Genomic DNA, 12,923 nt, shown 5'->3' with positions numbered 1-12,923 from the left:
GATCTTGCGGCGCACCATGGCTTTCCGGCGAACTAGGGGACGCTTGATGCGGGCTAGGGGATCGAAACGTGGGGGAATGGGCTGGAGATTTGGTGTGGTTTTAGGGCAGTGGCTGGCGTAGGCCGAGCAGCGAAGGTTCTAGTGTGAATAGTGGTTCCGATGACGACCGGTCAATCGGTTTTAACTATACATCGCTCTTGTCGCGTTCGCGTTGCAGCCCGGCACGCTGGACCCTCCATGTCGCTCACCGAATGGAACGCGCTTCGTCTTGCATTTTCGCTTGCTTGTGGGACCACAGTTGAGAGCAAACCAACGTCCGTCCCCCTCCCCCGCCCACATCATTTATTATACCACCACTCCCTCCGTTTTATGCGGAGTAAATAAAAACAGAGGGAGTATACTACGGATGAGGATCCCCTGACGTGGCCGAACCCATTGAGTAATTGACATGCGGGGCCTAGAAAGCATGGGGTCCGCTAGTAAGTGACCGAAAGGGAGGCTAAGGCAGGGATACCTACGTCAGAGGATCCACTTCCACTATACTACTTTGACCAAATGTTAGTGTAATAATATATGACATGCAACTTACACAAATGTTAGAGTAATAATATATGACATGCAACTTACACAAAGCATACATGGTCTAATGTGTTTTTCGAGGCTAACTTTGACCAAATGTTAGAGTAATAATATATGACATGCAACTTACACAAAGCATACAGTCAAATTCGTATGTGAAAGGAGTTTCCAATGATATAATTTTCACATTATACATCTCATGTACTATTAATCTTGTCAATAGTCAAATTGGAAACCATCTCGAGTACAAATCTAGGAGTACGTACGAATCTAACAATATTGATTGGGTGTTGTTGAATGTTGATACCTTTTTGATCAAAGTAGAGATACTTTGACTACACATAAAACTTATATGTAAACTAGAAAGGATAGGAGGGAGTATATTGTACGTTCAAAAACGAAACGAACATTGAATACCCTTTATATATGATTTGCGGATGCTATGATCACCGGTTCAAAATTTTGAATCCGCCATAGGTATCACGTGCCCCCACTCGTTCCCTCTCAATTTCATCTCGGGGTCCGGAGATCTATTGAAAGAGGACTAGGGTGGGTACATGCGAATGATACTCGGCGGAATGTTGAAATGAGGCATGCGGGAGGATGGACTCGACTAGAGGGCGACATGATCGATGGAGAAGAGGGTTGGAGAGGAATGAGAAATAAGCAAACGCCACATGATTATACTTGAACGTCTCAAATAAACAATAAGTTGTCTCGCTTGGCCTACATAGTGAAAGGCCTAATGCGCAACGCGGAGCACTAACGCTCGAATATGGCCGGGAAAACAGGGAAACCGACATGTGGGGCAGACTAGTCCAATGGAGGAGCTGGCCCACGACCTCCTCGCCACCGACAACCGTTCATGTAGGTCGTTGGGGCCAACAATGGGGCACAGCTCCAGCACCGCCTCTGGACACGACGACCGCGGTGAGCGACACGCTCATATCGTAGCTAGACACGGTCGGTTTCAGTGTGCCGAGGGTGGCGTTAGTGCTGTGGCACGACCACCGATATGTTTGGTTTGTGCCCAAGGTTGCCCCATCAAAGCATTGGGTAGCCAAAATTTTGGTTGAGGTATTGGTTGCCCATGATTTAGCCGACATTGGCAAGAAAAATGAACTAGAGTTGGCTAGAGTTCATTGGCATGCCAAAGAAATGGCAACCATCCAAACAAAGAGCAATCTTTGGGTCATGACCAAAATTTTGGTTGAGGTATTGGTTGCCCATGATTTGGCCGACATTGGCAAGAAAAATGAACTAGAGTTGGCTAGAGTTCATTGGCATGCCAAAAAAAAATGGCAACCATCCAAACAAAGACCAATCTTTGGGTCATGACCAAAATTTTGGTAAGGTGCACTTTGGCCACAATCCAAACACACCCCAACATCCGGCTCGTCGAGGATGCACGGGGCACCACGACGCGTCCGCAGAGTGGTGTATCGCGGCCAACTGCATCCTCTGGACTTGAGACCATGCCGGGTCATCTTGCTTTTTCAATGACATGCGGGGATCGCATGTGAGCAAAGGGCATCTCCAATGTTGCCACGACCGCAACTGACTACCCTGGCACACCAAAACCCTCCTCCCTCGTGCCGTCGCGCAGTGCGTTCCCAGCCGGCGCCAGCTGCCCGCATTCATGCCGTCTGTACGTATGTCTTCATTAAGAGGCTCGGTGCCTGAGGAACCAACTCCGGCGACTTAATGACGCACCCGGACGCTTGGCCTCACCGGAATACGCTACTTAAAGCGGCAACGCCCAGCTAACCTCCACACCATAGCGCATCGTCCTCCTACCTGGCACCACATCCGCCATGACCGCAAGTGTGAATGCTCTGCGGGAGAGCTTGTCTTCGGGGATGAAGCTCGAGGTCGCCGCCCTCGCTCAAGTCGCCTCTCGCGACGCAATAGCGGCGTAGCCGGACGTGGACGCGACCGCACAAGCGGTGGCCACGCTGGCGGCCGACGACGGGAGCACCGTCAGCCATGCGTCCTACTTGCCGACATCCAACGTCCGGCACCGCCGAGGTCGGGGACTCCTCCGAGGATGAGTAGGGCATGGGAGGCGGCAGGGCATGGTGTGCCAACTGGCCGGTCCGTATCCCGTGTTCTACTCTTCCTCACCGGAGACCGCACCTTCACTTCACGGGTCTTGAACCCCGCCCCCGTACATAGAGATCGCAGATGGAGGACGTCGGTCGCCGCCGTAGAATAGGTTTAGGGTAGGGTTTCTTTTATTTTTCTGTCCTATAAAAGTTGGAAATGTAATGAAAATCTGTCGTGTTTGCATTAATCTCGGCCGGTGCATATGAACTTTCACAATAATATACATATTGTAGGAGTACTAGCAAGATGCACGTGCGTTGCACGGAAGATCAAGATCTTGTGGGAGAAAAGGATGAACGAGGGAAAGCCTTATCTGCAAATGTGGAGAGGAGTGCGGGTAAATTGTCATAGTTTCCTTCCTATCCGTTAGATATAGATCGGACGGCCTATATTGCAGGATGACAGGCACACCATCATCACCAACTCTGCTTTTTATTGAACCGAGACAAATCTAACATGCGAAGTAAAATAAACACATAGGGTCTATACATACACAAATTATCTTAGGCACTCCAATAGTATGTCCACTACACATTCACGCATTTCACATCTTTCTACATCTACGGGAACCTACGAAAGGGTTAACGTAAATTTCATCTCTCTCTCCTCCCCTGATTTTCATGGTGGTGGGCCCCTCCCTCCCCCCAATCTACAATCAACAGCTCACACGTTTCACATTACGTTAATTACATAACTGGGATTACGTAGGTGTAGCATTACTCGTCCTAAAAAACCCAATTAAGCCAACCTCCCAGCATATCGCGCGGGAAAAGACCCGGCCACGCCGTTTTAGTCGGGATTACCGGATTACTAGTACTAGTATCGATGGATCGTGCGAAGCACCTAGTTTAAAAGGAAAAAAGGCGGTACACTCACAGAACTCCTGTCGCGGTCGCATTGCACCCCACACACGTTCGGTCCTGCACACGGCTCACGCAAACGGAACGCGCTTCGGCTTACCTCTTCACTGACATGGTGGACTTCACTTGGAGAAACCGACCATGCGCCAAACTCCCCCCGCCCACCGTGCGAAAATCCTCCCCCTCCACACACACACACACACCCAAAAATTCCCCCCAAATCCGATTCAACCGACCTTCGACCAACTAGCCAATAATATTCCCCAAACCCCCCCTCCCCCTATCCCCCTCCACTCCATTCACTCCGCCAAAGCCGCCCTCCCCGCTGCGCCGATATGTCGGCGCCGCGGTTCGGCGATCCTCTCACTCCCACAGTACGCTCTCGTAGACTATCGTCCTCTAGCCACGCCGCCACCTCTAGCTATGTTCTTGTGGAGGCGCACGGCGGTCAGCTTCTCCCACGGTACGCGCATTCTAGACCGAGGCCCCGTTCATGTCGGTGTAGCGCTGAATGTTAGCTGATAGACGATGTTAATCTCACTGTTTGCCGAAGTAGTTTATTGTCAATATGCTCTGCTTAAGAAGCTTCCTTTCCCTATTCTGCACTCAATCTGCTTAGCTGAGATGGCATGTCAAGGCCAATTAGTTGCTAAAATATCCTGACAAATATTTATTGTGAAGTAGATTGCCATGGTCTAGTAGCCAATCTGTTAGGTGAAATAGCTCTACGCCGTTTTATACTCGATCTTTGTTGCTGCGATGGCCTTTGATAGTTCGATGGCTGTGTGCTCGGCCTCATTGACTGCTGAAACAGCCTGCCATAATTTGGCACTCAAATCTGTTTGCTGAATTAGCTTTACATATATTTTGTTACTTAGATCTGCTCGTCCAAATATCTTGCCGTAGCTTTAGACATCGACCTAGGTATTTTTTTTCTGGACTTCATAAAAAGCATATATGTTTTTCATGTAATATCTAGTAGAAGAACTAATTTGTATGTCTAACAGATGGACAGGACTTGGATAACTTCTGCTCGAAGATTCTCCGCTACATATGTCGAGGGGGTTGAAAACTTCATGAACTTTATCAGAGCTTAGTACGGTGGTCCGAAATCATATGTGCTCTGCCCGTGTAGCAGTTACAAGACCCCAGTCAACTGTGTAAAATCATCTATACTTGTATGGGATGTTGGTCACATATACTAGGTGGGTTCATCATGGTGAAGCTGTGAACGTAAAGGTTATTGACTACGTGGAAGCAGCAGATCACCATCTTGATCTGCCTGATGCTCATGTGGAAGAGGAGGAGGAGGTGGTGGTGGCGGAGCCAGTGAGTTTGACCAACATTGAAACAATGCTACGAAATGCTCGTGCATTCCATGAACTTTCACCTGTAGAAGAAAAACGGTGGGCCCGCATGTTGGAACAATGCAACGTTGCTGTCACCCCAGGGAATAAGCTGTCGGTATTCTCAGCTATGGTCACCTTTCTTCAGGTGAAGACATCTGAGCGGATGACCAACAAATCATTCGATGCGATGTTGGATGCTTTCCGCAAATCTTTCCCAGATGCGTCTGAGCTGCCACACACCTACAGTAAAATGAAGAATTTCCTTCGTGCAGTTGGAATTGGATATGATATGATCCATGTTTGTAAGAATAATTGTGTTCTGTTCCGGAAGGATTATGCCAACTTAAGTGAATGCACGAAATGCAAATCATCAAGATGGAAAGATGGCGATGCTGTGAAGAGGATTCCTCATAATGTTCTGAGACATTTTCCAATTACACCAAGATTGCAGAGATTGTTTCATGATGCTGAAACAAGAGAGGATGTACTGTGGCATTCTAGGAACCAGGAGTATAGAGATCAGAATGTAATGAGCCATCCATCTCATGGTAGTGAGTGGAAAAGCTTCAATGATAAACACAAAGAGTTTGCTGCTGACCCGAGAAACAGTAGACTTGGCTTAGCTTCAGATGGATTTAACCCATTTGGCCACCAGAGTGCCACATATAGCATGTGGCCAGTGCTTGTTATCCCTTACAACATGTCTCCAAATGTCTGCACCGAAGAATCAAACTACATGATGGCCTTGCTCATCCCAGGTCCAAAAAGTCCTGGAAAGGATTTTGATTGTTCATGGAGCCTCTTGTGGAGGAACTTCAATAGCTATGGAAGGGTGTTCTCACTCGAGACCTATATAGAAGCCCACTAGCTGATCTCTTTTGCGTGCTGTTATAATTTGGTGCATCCATGATTATCCGGCTTTGGGCACTATGTCAGGGCGAATGACACATGGTTACAATGCATGTGTTCGCTGTGACAGGAATCCGCTGTCATACACAATACTTAGCAAGATCTGTTACATTGGACACCGTCGTTTCCTTGCCAAGGACAAGCCGCATCCTAGAAAATACCGAAGACATGTGTTCAATGCAAAGCATGAAAACCATGATGCGCCAAAGAGGCTCACCGTCGATGAGTTGCAAGTGGAATTAGAGAAGGTCAGGCATATTACACCAGGAAACCATCCTGGTAATGTTAGCGGGAAAAGGAAGTGTGGCAGGGTAGAAGAGAGATTATTGTTTACCCGCAGGTCCACTTTGTGGGACTTGGAGTATTGGAAAGATTTGGATTTGTGGCATAATGTTGATGTGATGCACATCGAGAAAAATATATGTGACAACATTATCGGCACACTTCTTAATATTGAAGGCAAGATGAAAGATACCTTAAAATCTAGGATTGATTGACACACCTGGGTATCAGAAAGGATTTGCAGGTGCAAGATGAAGGTAAACCACGGGATATGGCACCAGCTGTGTATGTCTTGGACAAGGTAAAAAGAAAAGAATTCTGCGAGGTCCTGTCACGTGTGAGATTCCCACATGGATTTGCTTCCAACCCTGAAAGGAGAGTCAGTGCAGATGGAAACAAGGTACAAGGGTTGAAAACTCATGACTTCCACGTCCTACTTCAAAGGGTTTTACCTGTTATCCTTAGAGGATTGGGCCGCCCTGACTTATACAGAGCAGTTGCAGAGTTGGGACAATTCTTCAGGGAACTCTGCAATAGGAATATCAGGATAGATGCTTTGGAGCATCTTAGAGACAAGATACCAACTATCCTATGCGACCTTGAGAAGATATATCCTCCAGCCTTCTTTGATGTGATGGTGCATTTGGCTGTTCATCTACCTGATGAGGCACTACTTAGAGGTCCAGTACAGTATGGCTGGATGTACCCTATTGAAAGGCGGCTAGGCACTTTCAAGGGCTATGTTAGGAACAGAGCTAGACCCGAGGGTTCCATTGCAGAGGTCTACATTGCTACAGAAGCATTGACATTCTGCTCAAAATACATTGAAACAGCTGATCAGCTTAGCAAAGAGGTGGGTGAAGACAATCCCGGGCTCAATGTTTTCGATTATTCTGTTCGAGTTACAGGGAAGAGTCGACAAGAGGACAAACCTAAAGATTTGGACAAAATGGTTTGGTATGTGTTGAATAACTGTCCTGAGATACTACCTTATATCAAGTAAGTGCAGTACTGCAGCTTATACATCGTAATCTACTAAACTTGCAGCACATTCTTATATATTTAGATGTTTGACGCGATCACTATGTTGTGCAGCATCTACAAAGAGGAGTTACTGCCGCCAAATCCAAGAAACATTGACAAACTGGTTATGGCAGGATTTGCGAAATGGTTCAAGAACCATGTAAGCTTTTGAAGTGCACTGTCAGTTTTTTTAATATATTGAGTACATAAGATGACCAGCTTGTCTATTTTCTAACCATAGGTTAAGAAGATGCGGGAGGATGGGCAGGCAGTTGTGATGCCCTTTACTCACTAGCAATGGGTCCTGATACTCGGGTAAGACATTATGAATCTTGCGTTGTTGGAGATGTGCGCTACAACACCCTTGCACGAGATGAAGGCAGGAAGACACAAAACAGTGCCATCATGAGCACGGATACGTATGACAAAGAGACAACTGAAATGTATGCTAACATAACAGACATTGTTTAGTTGCAGTATATCTCCAGTTTCGAGGATCATCGGTGTGTGGTTCTGTTGTGCTGTCGTTGGTATAACCTGTTTTCCAGGATCACAAAACCCAGAGCTGATCATTATTTCAAATTCATCAATGTCAAGGCGGCGCACCAGACCAAGGAGCCTTTTATTTTGGCAAATCAAGCAACACAGATATTTTTCTTGGAAGACACATTTGCACGTAGCGATGACTGGAGAGTATTGCAAAGGTTTGAGCAGATGAATTCATTTAATGAAGTTGCACAACAAGATGATGCTTACACTGCTCCTGATGTACAAGATAACACATATGTTCCTAATATCTTTGAGAACCATCACGTCAATGACGCCGGCGAAAAGATTGCCTGTCGTGCTATGGACATACAAGAGTTGATCAAGAAGAAGCCAACGTTTAAGGACGTTGAGGACGAAGAAGAAGATGACACCATGGGGAATTACGATTCAGACTGATACACATGGCGAAGATGTTGACGCTGCTGCTGCGGATGATGATTACATTGCTTTTGTCATATTTGCCTGTCAGAAGACGTTTTTTATCTACTATGTGAAATTGTGTTTGCTATGACAACTGAAACCTGATGAACATGTTGTTTAGTATTTTTGTTGTGAGAACATCACTTGTTATGTATGTTGATTTGTGTTTGGTGATTGTATGACAACTAAAACATGATGACATTGTTGTTTAGTTGTACTCATATTTGGCTGTGAAACTTGAATTTGATGACATAGTTTGCTGTTGGACTGCAATTTGCTCGACGTCTTCGAATGAGAACAAAGCTGACCTGACAGGGCCTCTACTATTTATTTATTTATATGAGCAAAAGGGGACACCCCCTGATTTCCGTTAATAGAAATCATTAGATGTTCACAACACTACGCCCAGCCTGCTACACAGGTTTCATTCATTACTATTTAGCGAAGTGCTCATGTCATAGCCACTGAATACATCACGAGTGCTACATACACTGCAAATAAAGAGACAATCATCCTACAGAGCAGATTGATTTTTCCCATTATCTTCACAAGCTCTTTCATCTCCTCATTGCTGTCAAGGCCGTTCAGCAGCTGTTGCTTGGCCATGATCAGAGGAACTGCATCTTTAACCTTCTGCTCTCCATCTTCCTCTTCTGTCGTTCCTTCAGTTACTTGTCCAACACCCCAACCTGCTGGTATTGGGATTCCTCGGCTAACCAAATAATCAGCATAGTTGCATTCCCGCACATCAGCAACTTCCCAGAAATACAAATCACACGAATCTTCCCTTTTTTGCATGAAACAAATTGGAAGATCATCAACCAAACTATTAAAAAAATCAGCAACTAAAAGCAGCAGAACAACACTTAAACATATTATTACCCCATGATTCGGGCATTTGTAGAAGACTCGGCCAGGGTTGCGTATTGTGGTTGAGACGCGACGGATGACTCTGCGTGATTTGCAACAGTGGGACCACACCAACGGCAGCGGGTTGCGATGAGCAATCGACTGCGGTGCGCGTGCCGGCGGGGGTGTGATGAGACCCACAGGCGATGGTACGGGTGGCGACTTGGCGCATATCTGGTTGCTGCCTGCTAAATAGCAGGTGGACGAGCAGACAGCGGACATGGTTGCTGCGGCCAGAGCTTCTGATGCTAGGCAGAGTAAGTGGAGAAGAGGAGAAGCGAACGTTGGATATGTCAGTTTCATTACTTGCAGAGTAGCATAGATAGTCATAGTCTAGGTTTGGATTCGAACCAACTACAGGAGCACGTCTTTCTTTTTTCTAAAACTCGGCAACGTCTCTTTACTGGTACACTAGCTTGTTCTGTACGCCTTCCCAAGTCTTTGATTTTCTTTCTATATATAAAAAGGTATGCTACTTGGTGTCCGCTTAGTCAACAAACGATTGTACCAACCTTGACCGTTGGATTGACGTTCAACGTCTGTCGCGTTTCTTCAGTCTCTTCTTCCTCGAGTCGCCAAAGCCAAACCAGCACCGGTGGGACCGCCTGCTCCCGCCTCCCACGGCTGGCTGTGATCTTCCCCGGCTCCTGTTCGTTCCAGTCCGAGGCCTCACCATCGTCCTCCGCCTTGGTTCGCTCGCCGCGGCGCCGCCCTCCGGTGTTGTCAACATGGTCAACAACCGAGAGGAATAAGGAGATGAATGTACATGGTGAGGATGACAGCAGGGACCCAGCAGCACGCGCAGTAATTTTGTTTTTTCGGGACGGAGAAGGGTATCAAGTGGGTTGTGCGGGACCCATTGCCCGTCTAGCCCAGACTTTTATTTCATATGTTTAGCACATGACCAGCCCAGTTTGTTTTTTTCCTTTATGAAAATGGCTAGCCAGCTATTTTATTTTTTTGCAGAATAACCAACATAGGCCTACTTGCTTTTCTATGCCCTGCTGGGCCGGAAATCTTTCAAGACGAGGAGGGATGCATTTTGCCCAGAAAATGGGCTATAAGTTATAATAAATGGGCTATAAGTAATAAAAATGGGCTGTAAAATGAAAAAAATACAACAAACAGGCAATTAGTTCCAAAATAGTGTTTTCTTTCGGATTTTGATATTTTAAGTTTCATTGTTTTTGTGCGGGTAAAATTTCATTGAATTTAAATTAAGGTATATTTAGATTTAAAATTAATTTGAATCTGGCTAGAAATTTTGGGTTGTATGCTGTTTGGGACAATTTGGAGGCTGACTTGTGGGTCTACTAGGTTGACGTGTACTTTGGCTTTGTCAACTTAGTCCACAAACGATTCTAGCAGCAGTGACCGTTGGATGTTAATCCAACGGCCGTGTTGCTTCTTCAATATCTGATCTTCTTGCTCCAGCCGCCCAAACCAGCTCCGGTGGGACTGCCTGCTCCCGCCTCCCGTAGTCGGCTGTGCTGCCGTACAGGCCGCACCGCCCCACCCTACTTCAATGTTGGTCAGGACATTCTTCTACTCACCCACACCTCCTGTTATTTTCCGGCGACGGCAGCCGGACCAGTAAATCCTCATACTCCCCACCGCGTGGGCAACCATTGCCGAGTCTTCCCCGGCTCCGTGTCGTTCCCTTCCTAAGCCTCGCCGTCGTCCACCGCCATGGTGCTCTCGGCGTGGCCTGGTCAACGTGGTCAACGAACGACATCCATTGGCCGTGGACTGTACGCGCAAAAAAATGATTCCTCCACCTGGCAGCTGGGACCCACCGGAAGGGCCTCTGTATTTCACGAAAAAAACGTTCCCCCCGCTGATATGTCGGACCCACCAGCTATATCTTCGCACGCAAGGAAGTGCCTCCTTATTACGCACAAAAAATGAATACCCCCTGCTAGCTGGGACCCACCATTGTGAGAGGCTGACTTGTGGGCCTACTAAGTTGACGGGGACGGAGGGCTTTGTCAACTTAGTCAATATGAACGATTCTAGCTCCAGTGACCATACGATGTCCATCCAATGGCCGTAGTGCTTCTTCAACCTCTGGTCTTCTTGCTCCAGCCGCCCAAAGCAGCGCCGGTCGTGCCGCATGCTCCTGCCTCCCGTGGCCGGTTGTGCTGCCGCGGAGGCCTCACCGCCCCCTACTATTCCCACCGCTGGCCAGGCCCTGCGGCGACGGCAGCCTCACACCACAGCCGAACCAGTGAACCCTTGTACTCCTCTCTGCGCGGGCTTCCACTACCGCGTCTTCCCTGGCTCCGCGTCGTCCCCTTCCTAGGCCTCATCGTCGTCCACCGCCGTGGTGCTCTCCGCGCGGCGTGGTCAACGTGGTCAAGGAACGACTTCCATCGGTAGAGTACTGGACGTGGAGAGGCTGACAACTGGGTCCACGGCCACAACCTAGTTTTTTTGTGATTTGCCAAGTAAGTCGCTTTGTCAGGCCTGTTGAGCTGCAAATCTTACAAGACGAGGAGAGCTTTCATTCGGTTGGCCGAGAAAATGGCCCATCAGTATTGAGAAATGGGTTGTACATTTTTAAAACACATCAAACCGGCAATTAGTTTCAAATATCTTTTTTTCATTTTGAGATTTTAAATTAAATTAATTTTTATGCGTGGAGAATTTGTTGGATTTTATATTGATATACATTTATTTTTAAAATCAGTTTGAATGTGAGTCAAAATTTCGGGATTAAAAACAGTTCGGACTGCACCGAAATATGCAAAATTTCGTATAATTTTTTAACCGTGGCCACTATATGGGTTGTAATGCTAACAAAAAGAATATGGGCTCCAAAAAAACCTTAAGAATTACCAAATGGGTTGTATGCTGTTTTCCACAGATTTGAGGCTCTCCTAAAAAAAGGTTGACGCACAACAGTGACTGTTGGATGTCCATCGAACGGCCGTCGTGCTTCTTCAATCTCTTCTCTTCCTGCTCCAGCCGCTCAAACAAGCACCGGCGGGAGGACTGCCTGCTCCCTCCTCCCCGCGGCCATCTGTGCTGCCGCGCAGGCCTCACCACCCCACCGTACTCCCATCGCTGGCCTAGCCATCCCTCTACTCACCCACACCTGCTGTTATTCTCCGGCGACGGCAGACGAACCAGTAAACCGTCGTACAGTCGTACTCCCCTCCGCGTGGGAAACAACTGCCGAGTCTTCCCTGCCTCCGTGTCGTTCCATTTCTAGGCCTCACCGTCGTCCACCGCCCTGGTGCTCTCGGCGCGGCCTGGTCAACGTGGTCAACGACCGACATGCATCTGAAGTGGACTGTACGTGGAGAGGCCGACAGCGGGGTCCACGGCCACACGCAAGGAAATGCCTCCTTATTACATGCAAAATAATGATTCCTCCACCTGACATGAGGGACCTACCAAAAGGGCCTCTGTATTTCGCGAAAATAATGTTACCGCCGCTGACAGCTCGGACCCACCAGCTATATCTTCGCACGCAAGGAAGTGCCTCCTTATTACGCACAAAAAAATGAATACTCCCCCTATTAGCTGGGACCCAGTATAGTGGCAGGCTGACTTGTGGGCCTACTAAGTTGACGGGGATGGAGGGCTTTGTCAACTTAGTCAATATATGCACGATTCTAGCTCCAGTGACCGTATGATGTCCATCCAACGGCCGTAGTGCTTCTTCAACCTCTGGTCTTCTTGCTCCAGCCGCCCAAACCAGCGCCGGTCGTGCCTCATGCTCCTGCCTCCCGTGGCCGGCTGCGATGCGGTGGAGGCCTCACCGCCCCCTACTACTCCCACGGCTGGCCAGGCCATCCCTCTACTCACCCACACCCCCTGTTATTCTGCGGCGACGGCAGCCTCACACCGCAACGAACCAGTGAACCCTCGTACTCCTCTACGCGTGGGCATCCATTGCCGCGTCTTCCCGGGCTCCGCGTCGTCCCCTTCC

This window comes from Triticum urartu, chromosome 2A, assembly GCF_056163025.1.
Source record: "Triticum urartu cultivar PI428250 chromosome 2A, HENAU_Tu73, whole genome shotgun sequence".
NCBI classification, from domain to species: domain Eukaryota; kingdom Viridiplantae; phylum Streptophyta; class Magnoliopsida; order Poales; family Poaceae; genus Triticum; species Triticum urartu.
This window is presented reverse-complemented; position numbering follows the sequence as displayed.